At 37.3% G+C, this 14,642-nt stretch overlaps 1 protein-coding gene across 7 annotated transcripts in view; it reads left to right on the forward strand.

Annotated features, from left to right (window-relative positions):
- LOC111838623 (GULP PTB domain containing engulfment adaptor 1) overlaps positions 1 to 14,642 on the forward strand; it is a 42,863-nt gene that overhangs the window by 570 nt on the left and 27,651 nt on the right. The window contains exon 2 of one of the 7 annotated variants that reach the window (XM_072700433.1): positions 5,166 to 5,357. The exons of 5 other annotated variants lie outside the window; for them this stretch is intronic. The gene's annotated coding sequence lies outside the window, so the exon portion shown is untranslated. Of the gene's footprint in view, positions 1 to 5,165; positions 5,358 to 14,438; positions 14,532 to 14,642 lie in introns of all 7 variants that reach the window. One more of the 7 variants, XM_072700434.1, reaches the window with a different exon arrangement.

Genomic DNA, 14,642 nt, shown 5'->3' on the forward strand with positions numbered 1-14,642 from the left:
TGCTTGGTTTTAAAATTTTTGCTTTCAAAATAATCAAAAACAGATATGTTTGCCTCTTTCGGGAGAGTACACGTAACTGACAACATCAGTTACAAGAATAAACTCTGGTTAATCATATTTTTTCCGCAGCTTCTTTCTTAGTAAGTTGATGGTTTGTAAGAAAAAAAGGTAAACAGGCTTTTTTTCGTTGGTTTCCGTTTTGTTTCCCTACCGTCTTTCGCATAATATACTAAGCTAGTTGTGTTATTTGGGTTGCAGGAAACTTTGCTGCGATTGGTAATCAAAGGAGAAACTGTTCTTCCTGAAAACTCTTAAGTTAATTTGAAAGCAAATTAAAATCGCGAGTGCAAGCTTAAGTTCGACTATCTTGCAGTGCTACCCCTGTTCCATTAATGCTTTGTTCGAAGTGCTTCCAAGTCTGACAGATGTAAATGATAAGTCAAAAACGCTCACATTTCATTCCGTTGAGTTGTGCACCATAAGAACAAACATTCGTGTTTACCAGTGCTAAACATTACCATTTGACTACGATTGACCGGTTGTAAACATTCCAGTAATCCCTGCGGCATTCATACCAATTGCAAACATGTGTACTGGTCAGGATGCAATATTAATAAACAAAACTGAGGTGTAATTTAAACAAACGGAATACCCCATTTCAGCTATCAAAATGTTCTATAATGTTTTCAGATCATGATATGAATTTGTATCGTGCTTCATTGTCCAGCATTTTTATAATGACGATTTTCTTATTGACTTATTTTACTACCAAAGCCTCGTAATAATCACTGAGGTTAATTTTGCTTGCGGGACCTGATTTTTGTTGTCAAAACAGTGCTTAGTACCTTCATTATAGCTGACGAACTTGACTGTTTTATAGTGCAGTACTCTCTGGACTAATATTTGGATTTCTTTGGTATGCCCTTGGCCTATGCGAATTCAGCTTGTTTTCACTGAATGCTCTCGCGTACAGAAAGGGCAACACACTGTTGCATCACTGCCTGGGAAGTGATCTGTGCCCTTTTATCTTAGTAAAACTGCGGTCTCCTTTATAGATCTCTCCTTACAGTAATGATAATTACTCCATTTTTGCTTGTGCTGAAATAGCACTTCATATTGACAAAAGGTTTTTAAAAAAAAAACAAAACTCAAATAACAGTTTTTATGTTGTTATTTATATAATAAAGCAATAATAAATAAATGTGCCATATACATGTTTCATTCTGAAAGTGTGATTAGAAATAACTGCAGACATATCTGGGTTGTGCTTTTTAAGTGTTTTTTAATTTGCTTTGATTTGTTTTTTTAGACTGAAGATTAAAATAAAACTTTGAACTTACACTGAAATGTATAAACAAATTATATTGTACTCTCAAGCTTTAATTTTCAGATCCCTGGAATTGTGTATGTGTATTTTCGCAAAATGGGATTGTTTTGTGATGTGTACAGAGCCAGTTATAAGCAGTAATTTCACTGAAATCTCAACAATGCTCCTCCATTACATTAATTGATAGAGGCTAAACATGAACATCAAACAGGTAACAAAAATAAATGCTGTGTATCTCTTGTAAAGTATTAAGAAAATCTCGTGATTTGTTTGAAACTTGTTTGCCGGATGTTTGATGAATGTAGCGAGCAGATTTGAATACCTACTAACTGATTTTTGAGTGTGGCTGTGTTGTAAGAAGACAGTGATGAAGGATAATATGTGTCAAATAAAAACACAATAGCTGTCCTTCTGTTGACAGTTACTGTATAAAAAAATTAAGCATGTTTACTAATGGGGGGGGATGGAGTTTGTTTATTGAGGATCATATTTGCATTGTGATATGTAGCATGGATTTTTTTAATGAATGAAGATTAGGATTTATATTGAAAGGCCAAATAAAGCAGTACTAATATTAGCAGTTTGCATTTGGCAGTGACGGGCCTGCGCATTTTTTTGGGTTTAGTGCTGTCATTTTTACTGTTTTTTTTTATAGGTGAGTCGAGCAGTGCTCTGGTATGTTTCTGCATGACTTCCCACCTCCTGTTGTCTCTGCGGGCTGTCTATGCATTTGTCAAGTGCAGCCATCCGCCTTAGTGACTGATAATGTTATCGCTGTCAGAAAGTCCTCCCTTCTCTCCACTGTCAATCTGATCTTCATCACTGCATTCCCAGATGTACTCTAACTTATAAATAACCGCCTGTCAGAATTCATTTGTTCATATCATATTTTCTTGCTTTTTTAAGGTCACCTATCTCAGGTGAGTTGGAGGGGAAAACAAATGGGCACTTAACCTGTGACATTTCAGTTTCTCGGTTAATAAGCATGCATTTATATATACATTATTTCAATTTTTGAAGTCTTTAATGTGTTTTTCTATTCATTTGTAAAACAATCATATCGGTGTATGAATGTGTGTATGAATGGGTGAATTGTAAAGCGCTTTGAGTATTTGTAGGAGTAGAAAAGTGCTATATAAATGCAGTCCATTTACCATTTTATTAAATGTACTATCAAGAGAATTAATGTCATAAAAGTGTATTTTTAGCTTTGGAAGATCAGTGTATAGATGCATCTGGAAATAGTATAAAGTGTACATTGCATGTTGATAAAATCAATGATGGTTATATTGATGATATCACAATGACAGTTTGGCCTCCTTTAAATGATGCTTTGTGCTAACATAACTGGAAACTGCAATATGCACTGCTGGAGGGTTTTAGCTTCCAAAAAAGCCCCCTAAAGCCACTCTTATGAAGAAAGCACTGGGTCAGCCAAGATTAAGATTTATTCATTTTTTGTGGGCCTGAGACTAGTTAACAGTATTGGTGAAAAATTCAGTAGTTGTTTATAAGCAATTATTGTTGATGGATGTTAAGCACATTCCCTGCTCCCTAGGGAAAACTGTGAGTCCTGGTCAGACTGACCACAAATGATGCCCCCCCCCCCACAGCACTCTTAGGAGCTGCAGGTTGCTCCTATTGGTCAAATAATGGCCATTTAGTTTTACTTTTAAAAGCAAGTGCTCTGCCTTGTAACATCACCCAGGGAAGGTGCGACCTTGACCTGAAATCTCTCGTGGACAAGCCGTTTCATAAGAAATCGCTGACAGACCTTGTTCAGCCAAGTATCTATTTTTGGACTGGGGAAAAGGTGTAATCTTGATTACACTACACTTGAATACTTTATTGCTGAACTGGTGAGCTGGATGAGAAGAAGCCCCACCAAGGTTTTATTAAAATCTGTTGCCCAGTGAACGAGCTGGCAGATTTCTTGTCTTGCTTAGTTCCTTGCCAAGGCGACCAGTCTAATTTAAGTCTGCATTGTACTGGGACAAAGCAAAGCAAACTTTGACTTTTCAAACAAGAGGAAATGAGGAAGTGTGTCATGGCAGAGAGATTTTATTATTAGCATAATTTAGGTGGAGCCAATTCATTTGTTATTTTTATTATTTGAAAGTTGATCTGTGTTACTGTTTATGATTTATTGGTCATTGATGATTCATTCTGCTTTTGTATAATGGGCATATGTGTTATGTTGGTATTGGACAGTAAGGTTTGTGTAGCTCTTTCAGTAGTTCAAAAGAACATATGTTACATATTGAAACATATATATTAAGAACCATATCTATTGTAAACAATTCATTATATGCATTATATGTGACTTTGCTGTTACATTAAAAATCTGTGGAGAAAGTTTTAAAATCTTTTTGATGGGGGGGGAACTCCTGACTGTGCAAGTTAGAATCCATACCAGGCCAAATTGTCAACTGGTTTTCATTCCCTCCTGAAATGTGACATTGTGAAATATAGATTCTAAACTCAAAACAATTTGGTATAAAGATAAAAATGAAAGAAGTGAAATGTGAAAGAAAATTATTAATTTTTTTTCAATCTATTATATCCCTTAGTGGTAGTTTTGCAGTCCTAGAAAAACCTTTAGTGGTTAGTATCAGTAATTTAGTGATTTCAGGAGTATTTTTAGACCAGATTGCATTTTTTTCAACACTTACTATTTGCTTCATTTTTTGCTGGAAGTGTAATTTTAGTGAAGGTAGGGAGGTGGTTCTGTCTTTGTTTTGATGGGATACTGTGACTCAGAGAATGTGGCGATAACTGCTTAAGCACAGTGGGTGGAGATGGTTGCTAGAGTGACTATCCTCTGACTAAGGTTGGAGGACATGGAGGAAAGAAGGTTTTGACTACAAGACCAGTGTTTGCACCAGTTGATTAACAGAAAATAAGAGAATCATTGCTATGCAGTAATCAAGGGCTCATGGGTTGACGTTGAGTGGACGCTTAGCTGACACCTAGGGAAGGGGAACCAATTAGAAATGTGTATGTCAGCAGAGGGTAGGTTAGGGGTGTGTCAGATTATTTGTGGGCTAACCAATGAAATGAAGACTTTTGTAAGAAGAGTTGTGTAATTCTTGTTTGGAGAGACACTGTTCTCTGGATTGGGATAGGCTCTCCTTTTGATTGATTATAAGAAATAAAAAGAAATCTGAAGACACACTGTGTTGTTTTTACCTTTTTACTCTCAGTGGCTTTTGGGAGCTTGTGTATTTTCAACTTCCTCAGATCTTTTGGGCTTGTCTGGGATCACAAACCTCCCACTCAGCTGACAGGAGAGGACCTCGAACCGGACATAGGCAACTTTAGGAGTTGGAAGATCCTTAGGACCCAGTAAGCTGGGAGCCTGAGATGCTCTTAGGCAAATCCTCTCTGTCCGGTTGAATCTGTAGTAAGTGAATCCCTTCTGATTATAGTTTAAGGGAAATCCGGGGAAGCTTTTGAGTACTGACAAGAGAAGTCATTGTTGCAGCGTTGTTTTCAGTTTTGGCAGTTGAGGTATTGTTATGCTTATTGAATATACTAACAGTCTGGCTGATTAGGATTATTAGATATGTTAAGTGTTTTTATGAGAGAACTATTCATATACTTATTTAATGTATATTGAAAAAAAATTGCAACTTCATAACTTTGATAGCATCACGACACCCATGTTGGCAGGGAATGTATATTTTATACTTATCGAAATCTATAACCTCTATCCATATAACAAATATTGCCAGGGGTCAGGTCACGTCAGATTGGGGAGCATGCACTGGTACAGCATGTTGCTGCACCCACCACACGACAAAACACTTTGCAATCACGGTTGATGCTCCCCCTCCAGGCCGACACGCAATCCAGTCCCACCCTCAGGAAGTGTCCATCTGTCTGCCGCAGCCAGGTGTTACGTGGGCGTCCCCTTGGCCCGGCCCAGCGGCTTGGGTCCTCAGCAATGAGGATCCTGCGAGCCGGATCAGCCCCAGGGAACCTCCCCACATGGCCATAGTGCCGTAACTGACCCCCCCTCACAGTACAGGTAATGTGCCTCTTTCAGGACGCCCTGAGCAATCGCTTGTTCAACACAAAGTCGAACCAGCGGTACCCAAGGATTCTACCAAAGGAATACAATCTTCATCTCAGGTCACTAGATAGCATCCGTGTCTCTCAGCTATACAGCAAAACAGGGAGCACCAGGACTCTAAAGACTTGCATAGTATAGGAGAAAGGCTTTATTTGGAATCCCTTTGGTTAAAGCTAATATTAGAGTAACTATTTACAAAGCTAGTTTATAATTAACTGATACAATCAAGGTTTGCAAAGTAAAATCTTCCCTTAGAGGACATAGTGCTTTTAACCCACCATATATGTGGTGATGGTGATTGAGGGAAATCATTTTAATGCAAGGTCCTGTTCAGACAGTTCCTTCCATTAACATTTCCTCAAACCATGGGAGCTGTCACCAAAATGGGTCAGCTACTTGTCTTAACTAATGTGGAGCTGGAGCTGAATTCATGAATATAAGGATGTTTATTAGGCATTTATAAAGGGTTTGGAATTTGTATATATATCCTTACAAAGGGAGTCAATGATTCAATGAATCATTTTCTTTAATCATTGATGAAACTACAAGGATTACTGCTGGTCACTTCCCCTAGAAATCAAAAGAAAAAAAAACTCACTTATTTAATTCACTTGTGGTATTCATTGTTTTCCTTCTGCTTAACTTGCAGAACTATGGGGCTATTTCACAATACCTCATTTGAATATTAAGAGATAGGCATAATTATTTCTGCTGGGCCACAGCGGATACTGGCCTTTGAGATTTGACCTTTTTAAAGAATGGCAGGTCTGGCATAAAAATAATATACTAAAGATTGGAAATGATTTGAACATTTTGTTGTTCTTGAATCATTTTTCACTGTACAGACTGCAAAATGGATTTTTATTGACTCAGTCTTACAGTGCACAACCTGGGGATGAGAAAGGTTGACAGTTTCTTCTACATTATTAAGTACTCAATTCCAAAGCAAAAATACTTTTTTTTTTTTTTAAGAAATTTTATTATCATGTCATAAAATTAATTGATGATACTATACATGTGTTTGAACTGTTGCTGTAAGGCAGATGATGATAATAGAAATATATTTCCGTGAAATATATAAATATATGCTGAAGCATATTTGTTATTGTGATGGGAATGCTTATGCTGCATCATTAAATGACAATACAGGTTTAGCTTTTCTTATGGAGTTAGACTACAGATTTTCAAATGGAAAATGTCTGCTGGGGGTCACGGTGGCTGCAGGCCATGCCTAGGTCAGTTCCGACCTCTGTCTCCAAGGCCAAGGTTCTTCTGGGGAAACCCAAGCTCTCCCAAGTCAACTGTGAGATGTTATCCAACTATGTCCTAAGTCTGCCTTTGTCCTTAGCCCAGTGGCACAGCCCAGTTTGCATGAGAGTTATCACAGTTTTCATTCAGAATTGACATTTATACTGCAAATAACTAATTAAAATGACTATAACAGATTTTAAATATAACCTGTTGGTGTCTGGGCCGTCCCAGTGGCATGGTGAGTAGCATTGTTGTCTCCTATCTCCAAAGTCGGGGTTTAAATCCCACCTTTGCTCTGCATGCATGTTGTTCTTATATTATGTAGGTTTCTGGCAAACACATGCACTTAGGCTAATTAGTGTCTCTGATTGGCCAGCAGACTGAATGTTTGTGGCCTGTGACCTGACATCCCACGGTGTACCCCTGTCTTGTGCTCTCTGGGGTAAACTTCAGTCCCTCTGCAACCGCATCCAGCATAGGAAGATGGATGGATGGATGAAAGAATACATTACAAAATGTGTCCAGAATGCTTATATTTTCTTGAAATAGGAGAGATTTATTTTGAAATGAAAACAAAGCTAATGTTTTGCTCAAAATGCATTCAACAATTACGTTATTTTAATTTGAAACTCCTTTCACTATGTGTACTGGAGCTGCAGCCTCTTCTTAATGCTCTGTTGGTTTATTACTATGATCTGTTGCCTTTTCTTTATTATCATTGGCATATTATTGAAGTTATAGATCCTCCTGGAGATCTGTCTTGTGTTGCTTCCACAATGGAACTGTCATTGAGACATTTGTGGGTAATATGCTTTGTCATGGCTCTTGGCAGTGAAGTCAGCTCATTGAATAACCAATTTCACTTCTAACCTTTCCAAAGTTCATAATACATGTTTTAAATATGGTATATTATGTCGTTCCCTTGCAGTGCCAATGGGAGGCAACTTTTTTGGTTGGAGGTTGTGCACTTGCTTTGGTTGTCAGTGTTATTACACTGACGGTAATGTCAGGCATATTAGGATATTTAGTATTCCTGCCTTGTACTCTCTCATTGAATTAATTTGCTGAAATTAACTTCTATTTTAGTGGTCCCCATAGAACATATTTAGCTAACATGAATACATATCCTCCTAGTCTGACTTTTATTAGGGAAAAAGAAAACTAAATTTACCCTAAAGGCTGGAAGATTTCTAGTTTTTGGGTTTATAGTGTCAAAAGGAATATTGGACTTCATCATCATCAGCACTTTCATCATCATCATGTTTCCAAATGTATCCATGTTTTTTACTTTTTCTTTGAATTATAGAAATGTGTGTACAGTTTTAATATGAATTATGCATAGTTTGAAATGCACACTAATGTTTAAACGCATGCAGTTTGTAAATAGGCTAAATCCATGATTACTTAAGAGCATTACTTAAGTTATTTTCTCTCCATTTTCCATTACTGTTTACCTGGCTTTCTGTGAAAGATCCTTGGCCTTCATTATTGATTCTCATTTAACTTATAATTAGAAAATTTCTAGCACATAAACTGAGGTCATTCAGAGAATTGTGTGGCTTATTAGAATAATTTTGTCCATAGATTATTAATACTAAGCTTTCCATAGCATAATTAGGTAACTTTACAACACTACTCAAAAATACTGTATATATTGAAACAAGGGTAGAAGGGTTTTCATTAGGAGTTCAAAGACGCATCCTGATCAATTGATTATCAAGGTGGTACTTCAACTGCATCTGCATCAATCTCTAACATTAGAATCGTTAATAATCAATTTTTGGGGGCAAAATCCTCCTTAAAGATACTACTACTGTACTTCCAGGTTGCAAGCTGACATGCTTCAGGTAGATGCACAAAGTAGCAACGCCAGCACACAAATTTCTGAAGCCTAGTGTGGAAAGCGAAGGCTCATAAATATTCATAAAGGGAGCACTACTTTATGACAATGTTTTCGGGTAACGTCCCTCTTTTATAGCGCATATACTGTATATAGCTTTGTGTTAGGTACAGTAGCAATGGTCAAGGTAGACTCTGAGGTAGCTGACTAACTGCCTGAGTGAAAAGTAATTTTCGCCTTAGAGATGAACAATTCATTAGTTAACATATCGATATTGGCCAATATTTGTTAACCAATACAGCAATTTTGAATTTTAACGTATGTGTCAGTCCTGGCCGATATTGCCAGCCAACCTTATCAATATTCTATTCTAATATTCTAAAGACACAACTAATTAAATGATCAAGATAATTGCACTGGATTATTAGCATTTTCTGTACTGGAGGATGAGGGATTTCAGCCGGTGCTGGGCTGCATCTCACTCGGTGCCTTTTGAGAACCTGCTTGCATTTCCACTGGGTTCAGAAATGGACGTAGTAAAGTAAAGGTATTGGACAAAAATATATCACCATTGCTATAAATTTCCATACTGATGTATGCGTACAAAGCCTTAAAGTAGCTAATCAGGTAGTGCTTCCTTTAAGTATTTCTTTTTTTCTGTACAGTTCAGTAGACCTTTTTTTGACAATTTCCACTGGCTTGTTTTGGAACAATAAACCTTATTATTCAGAGATTCTACTTTCCTTGTATTCCAATAATGACGTGTTAGTTTCGTATTTGATTTTTTTTGTCAGTGAAATCAATTGATTCATGGTAGAAATAAAAAATAATCCTTCCCTAAATAATCACAATCAAATCAAATCACCTTGAGGACAATGATTTACACCCCTAGTCTGAATACTTTTGCAAGAGACTGTGTATTCTGTGTGTGATAGTGTTACACGGGATACCAGTAGTTAAAAGGTACCACATTCTTGAAAGCTGTCCGGTAGATATTACATTTCTTTAGTACTGGTACTAATTACACTATTACACACATCGGAAAACGCTAACCATGGAATGAGAACTGTGGACTCATGTCCAAACCCCTGCCGAAACTGTTATACCCTATGTCAGAGTTGCACGCATCATGCTATATATAGCTTGATGCATGACAGAGAGAGAGCATTTATTTCCAGTGAACTAGCACCTGATTTATCTTCTCTGACTGCTCTGCATAAATGACATGAGACTACAAAAATGTCAGCTAGTTAAACATGACCTCTCTAGCTTTACGTCAGTGGTTTATGTAAAGGATCTTACAACAAATATACAGTATTAACAACATAACCTGTAGGAACAGATGCTAGTCTTATGTTACACTGTGTATTAACCAGTTACGTAATCAAGCGTAACGCGCCGTGTGGTTTTTATAGGCAGAAGAAACTTTTATAGGCATTTATCTCACGTTATCTGTAAGCTGTTTTTTAATTTTTTTTACAGGGGAGAGTAATGGTGATGAGTCTGATCGCGGCAGAAATAAGTTTTACAGTGTTGTTCTCGTGTTTCTCCCTCTCAAAATCCATATGTCGTTTAGCGAATCGCAACCGTACTGAGCTCCCTCTCCCCCCTAGCCCGCATACTCTCCTTACACGCAGTTCTCCGGCCCTCTCAGGTGTCTTATTAATAATTTAATAATAATAAGGCGGAAGTGCAGAACAATCATAGGTGGATATGAATTTAAGAGCGCATTATCGTTCTCCTTGTAACTGAAAAAAATCAGAGCGATCCTAATGCGATTCTTGGCGATGCTAGGGTATGTGCTGGAGTGGAGTGAGGCTTGATATATTAAAATTAAAAAGTAACAATTAAAATGTATTTGAGATAAATGTCTGTAGAAAATCAGTCACATAAGTGGATAACTTGCCATGAATGATATGTTTTTCTGCACTGGTATTCTTGCACTACTGGTATTGTGATACTTAAAGTGGTATTGGTATTGAGGAAATAATTTTGGTATCATGACAACTCTATTGTATAACGGTTATTGTGGTCATTCATTCATTTATTTGTTTGTTTTGCATAGTAAAGTGTGCTGAACAATGTATAAAGATCTGATTTTTACAGCAGAATGTTCCATCTCTGGGCTTGGAGTACCTGAAGAAATGAGTTTTTTTTGTGTTCTTGGAAACAATTTGCTGTCCTGTGAATCAAGGGCAGATCTTCACTGTAGGGATGGAAGACTGTCCTTACAGTACTGACCTGTATTATTAGCCAAAGAATATAAAAATTCTTCATATTTAATAATCGGATTGTCTTGTCTTTAGCTGTTTATGCATGTTTTACTTTTTGCAATAAATATTTTGATCTCATCAACATATTACACTAAACAATTCTCCATATAGCTGTGTTGTTTGAAATGTAAGGGATCGACTTGAAAAATCTGTTAGCATAGTAAACAAAGCCTAGTAAACTCATTGAATAAAATAAATATATAACATAAATTATTTACAGATTATATATTTATTACCTCTGCTAATACTTAGTTATCACTTCACAACAAGATTACAATATGCCTATACATATATATTAAGTGCTTTCTGCTTTCAGTTTTGTTTTTTTTTTTTTTATTTTATATGTGAACAGTTGCTATCTGAATTTTTGTCTAGGTTACATTTCATGTAAGTTGGATGACTATTGGGAAATTAGATGGTTAACTTAAGTTGACAAAACAAAAAGGAATTGTGATTGCTTATTCAGTGCCATATGTCACATTGCAGTTTGGGACAGATTGCTTCTTTGTTTAGGACTGTTATAGAGGTCAAACTATCCTTCTGTGATTTTAATAGTACTTTTATAATTTTAGCACTTAGTATCACTGGCTAACAAAAATGTGTCTAGAGTCATGCATGTGAAAAAGGAGCACTAGTTGTCTTAAATATATCATATGTTATGTATCAATGCAATCTCTAATATGTATATATATGTTTTTTTCAGACCGAGTATGAGTACCGATGCTCACTTTCTGGCACTCACTGATGCTGATACCAATTAGGCCTGGATGTTGTACAAAATAATAATGTGCAATATCTGAATTAAAAAAATATCCAGGTATATGATACCCCCATTCTTTTTTAGCTAAAGAAAGAAAAAGTGAAAATATGAGAAACAACAGCGGTGGTTCATAAACTTTTACATCACTTACCACGTCAGAAAGTATTAAGCTCTTGGTGTTCCACCATTATGCTTGAATGTCAAGAGCAAATACTGAGTAAGAGCTTCTGCTATTTTCACTGCATGAAGGTTACCTTTTGACATTCTTCTCCCTCCGTACTAGTGTACACTGCATGGTGGGTTGTTGCAAAGTGCTGCTGGTGGCAATTTTGTCACCCATCTATCTTCTGTGCTTGTTTGTCCTATGCAGGGTCATAGGGTTCAGAGCCTAGAGGCAATGAGTATAGGGCAGGGAATAATTCAGGATGGGATGCCAAACCATCACACACTGATGGGCAATTTAGTAATTCCAACTCACCTTGGCATGTTTTTGGACTGGAGGGTGGGGTGGGAACCAGAGTACCTGGAGGAAACCCCACAACAACAACATGCAAACTTCACACAGGTGGAGCCACGGTGCTAACCACTACACTACTGCACTGCCCCCACATTTGTCATACTCTTTCTTATGTTTAGTTTTTAGGTGCTTAATTAGATTACTTGTATTGTATGAACTTGTTTCACACCTCCCCTTGATATTTTAGCAGAGCGCAGTTTTCAGCCCACTATGCTTTGGCTTTTGTCATTAATTTTGAAATACTTCTGCATCATAGACATTATGTAGTCCCGTTTATTTTGCTTATTAGTGATATCTCTGATACATCATCATAGGGGTGAGCGATATAACCAAAATCTTCTATCACGGTAGAAGCAATTTTCTACCTCGATAACGATATATATCACAATATAGCAATTTGTATCTGGAAATGCATAAATAAAAATTCAAACACAAAGAAACTGTTTTATATAATGTAATTTTATTTAAAATTGCAGCATTACTTTAAGTAAAAAAAACAACCATACTGTTTACTGCAATGTATTGTACTGCATTTTTTGACATATTCGTTTGGATGCTTGGATTTGAGATGATAGAAAAGGTTTGACGTGTTTCCACCGCTTGCTAAAACAGTGCTCTTGCATACCTTGCAAATCACGTTCGTCTCATTCGTATTCACTTTTCCTATACTCAAACCAATTCCACACCAGAGCATGTGAGTGGAGCGGAGCGGTGAGAATTTCCGCTCCTCGCTCACGAGGCTGTTGGCTCCGCCCGCTCCTCCGCTCTAATTCGCACTACGCCGCTCCGCTCAACACCGCTCCTCGCTCCACTAAAATGTCCTCCCGCTCCAGTCAAATCGCTCCACGCTCGCTCCAATTTAAAAGAGGGACAAATAATCTGCATGCCTAACAAATGTCACCTTAAACCGAAGCCTTATGTCATAAAGAAATATGAGCAACGGCAACATTGCCAGTCAGAACAGAAAATATTTATTTTTAAGCAACCTATCGGCAACAACGGACAGGTTTGGAAATGGCATTCCACACAAAAATAGGCTTAAAAATAAAGGAATCAGTGGGTTTAATAGCCTAAAGAATATACAGACACGTTTTAAATTCTGTTGATGCAGCACGTCTCTAAAATAAAATTTTACGTTACGTGAAATAAAAAAAAATAATCTTATTAGACCTACTTTGAATGACAAAACGAATTTATTTGATTACCAATATTTACTTTATAGGCTTTTATACTTTATAGACTTGATATAAGTTACAACCATATAAAACTTGCACGCGTTTTGCTCTGGCTTCCGCTTGTTCGCGTAGCACACTCATGTTTCTGAGAAAAGTGATTCCAAAGTGAATCTTTACTCACTGAAACAGTTTCACCACATTGTTGTTCTTGCTGTACATTCTTGTCATCTATATGTTTGATAAGAATAGTACACTTGTATGATTTATCAGTTTCCTTTGTGAAATACTTTGCGAATTCCATCTCGGCCAATTTGTGTAACAGTCTTGATAATTGTACAGATGAATTCTGCGTAGATTTGGGCACGCCTCAGAATTGTAGTGTGAGCGGTATCGGAGCGAGACAAAGCGACCGCTCCAGTCTTAATTAGAAAACCCGCTCCGCGCTCTGACCAAATTCCGCCCGCTCCGCTCCGCTCCTCGCTCACGCTCCGCTCCGCTCACATGCTCTGTTCCACACCACAGACGATGCACCTTTTTTCTTTACAATCTCCTCCTTGTTGGTTTCGTCACATGTAAGCAAACTCACCGCTGCACCGTCTTCTTCCATTGTCGAAGTGAATGTGTATTGCGTGGTTACCCAACGTGCAACGTCACGTGATCTCAATCGCGATTAAGACGATAGACCAAAATCTCTATCGGTTGACAAATTTCTACCGGTTAGTCGAGTCTACCGGTATATCGCCCACCCCTACATCATCACTTGGTATCAGTTATAGGTAACATCGGGTTGAGGATGAGTACAAGTACATGAGCACTGTATTGAACTCAAGACTGCTTTCTGTATCGATGTACCCCTAATATTTATGAAAGATTGAAATATAGGAGTCTATCTGCATAATCTCAGGAAGTTCTAGGGAGTCACATTTACATAACAATGACAATAATAATGATGATAATAATAATAATTTCACCATTGCAGTCATTTTTTTCTCCTCTGTCCTCAAACAAAACAGGTGTATTTTAATCATATTGTAAGTTTGTTGCACCTAGGCCTAAAGAATATTGAGTAGTGACCTGTGTAGTAAGGATGTGCAGATCGAAACTAAAATATTCTTTTGATCTGAGTGTTTTCATTTTGAGAATCAATTCAATAAAACATTAAAATACTGTTTTTTTTTTCCTTTGGTAATTTAAATGGTTTTATGCTTGTTTTATTGTAGGGAGCAGGACATGAAGAACTACCAGACCTCCCCTCCCCCCAGCAAATGCTAGTGTTAGGGTTGGGCTGGCATTGAAAATCAGGATTAGTACAGGTGACTCCAGTCTTGGATCGGTTTGAAAAGATAATTAGTAGTTTCCCCCATCCCTGCTCTGCATGCTGCATTACTGTCTCAATGGACTAGCTCTGCATGCTACAAGGAGGC

Source organism: Paramormyrops kingsleyae, chromosome 16 (assembly GCF_048594095.1).
Source record: "Paramormyrops kingsleyae isolate MSU_618 chromosome 16, PKINGS_0.4, whole genome shotgun sequence".
Classification (NCBI taxonomy): domain Eukaryota; kingdom Metazoa; phylum Chordata; class Actinopteri; order Osteoglossiformes; family Mormyridae; genus Paramormyrops; species Paramormyrops kingsleyae.